Source organism: Elephantulus edwardii, unplaced genomic scaffold, assembly GCF_000299155.1.
Source record: "Elephantulus edwardii isolate Elephantulus edwardi_28Jun2011 unplaced genomic scaffold, EleEdw1.0 scaffold00003, whole genome shotgun sequence".
In the NCBI taxonomy this organism is placed as follows: domain Eukaryota; kingdom Metazoa; phylum Chordata; class Mammalia; order Macroscelidea; family Macroscelididae; genus Elephantulus; species Elephantulus edwardii.
In genome coordinates this window covers 40,244,062-40,245,507 of record NW_006399753.1, presented here as the reverse complement: position 1 = coordinate 40,245,507, position 1,446 = coordinate 40,244,062, and the positions used below count along the sequence as shown (strand labels likewise).

Sequence of the window (1,446 nt, the reverse complement as noted above, 5' to 3'; positions counted from 1 at the left end):
GAGACGCCAGATGAGATGGATTGATACAGTAATCGAGGTGATGGCGGTTGGTGTGTCAGAATTAGTGAGATTGGCTCAGGAACGTAAAGGGTTCAGAGCTGCTGTCATAGTGTCGCTATACATCACAGGCAACTCAATGGCACATAAAAACAGTAACATACTATGACAGGTTTGGAAGCAGAAGTGGCATCTACTTCCTAAATAACATGCTTCTGGAAACTCTGTGAATCTTAATAAATGTCAATAGCTGTTGAGTGGCTTCTGACCTTTTGTTCTTAGGGTCTCTATGAGTCATGCTCGACTTGAAGGCAATCAACAACAACAACGTCTGTGTGTTGTTGTCATTATGTGCCACTAAATTGGAACTGACTTATAACTGACCTTCCAGCAGGTTTTCAGAGGCTCTAAATCAGAAGGAAGGAGACTGTCCATCTTTCTCCTACAAAGCAGCTAGAAGGTTTAGATGACCTGCTTTGGGGTTGGTAGTACAACTTCTTACACATCAGTCTCCTCCAACTCCCTATTATCTATGTAGCTTTGAACAGATAATTTATTCTCTCTGAACCTCAACATCCTTATCTGCAAAGTGGAGGAAATGATACCTAATCCTTAGAGGTCTTGTGAGAATCCTGAGCTATATACACTTTAAAACTCTGCATATAGAGTTTAAATTAGAATTACTCTACACCTTAGAGAATAGACAAGCTGGAATCAATTCATACCTGATCCTCCATTTAAGTATCTGAGGCTGAAAAGGACACAGGTTTGTTTTTTCCCCTCAGAGATGCTGGTGGATTTTAACAGTGAGGTGCATCTTTTAGGTTTCCAGTAAAACTCCCTACAGATTAGGCTATCAGTCCCCCTACTATTGATACATCTATTCTTTATATCTAGAATATCCATGTGTTTAATGAATAATATCACGAGCCATTCATTGCTGTTGACTTGGTTCCAATCTATAAAGACCCTCTATTTGGTTTTAAAGGCTGTAAATCTGTAGGCAAAGAGATTTCCCATCTTTCTCTCTCAGAACAGCTGATGGATTCAAACAGCTGATCTTTCAGTTAATAGAGAGCAACACATAATGTGCCAAGCCACCAGAACTCCATAAAGATAGATACAAAAAATCAACAAGTTTCACTAGTTCAGCATTCAGTGGTTTTAAAAAGTAAGAATGGAGTTTGGTTGGTTATTTTCCTTCAAAATGCATTAAATAAAAAATCAGACTTTTACCATATGATATATTACTCTGGAGAAGACAAGACAAGGAAAAAATGGGGTTGCATTCAAAGTGAAAAAAAGTAATTTCTAGACCCATCTTGAAGTACAACATCGTGAGTGACAGGATTATATCCATCCATTTACAAGGAAGTCCAGAGAATACCACTATCATTCAGATATATGCACCAACAACCAGAGCCAAAGAAGAAGAAATAGATGATTTCT

The 1,446-nt window shown here is 38.2% G+C and overlaps 1 protein-coding gene across 1 annotated transcript in view; it reads left to right on the top strand.

The window, feature by feature from the left end:
- Positions 1–1,446, top strand: part of LOC102858384 (fibroblast growth factor 14-like) — a 936,720-nt gene that overhangs the window by 579,234 nt on the left and 356,040 nt on the right. The gene's annotated exons all lie outside the window — the stretch shown is intronic.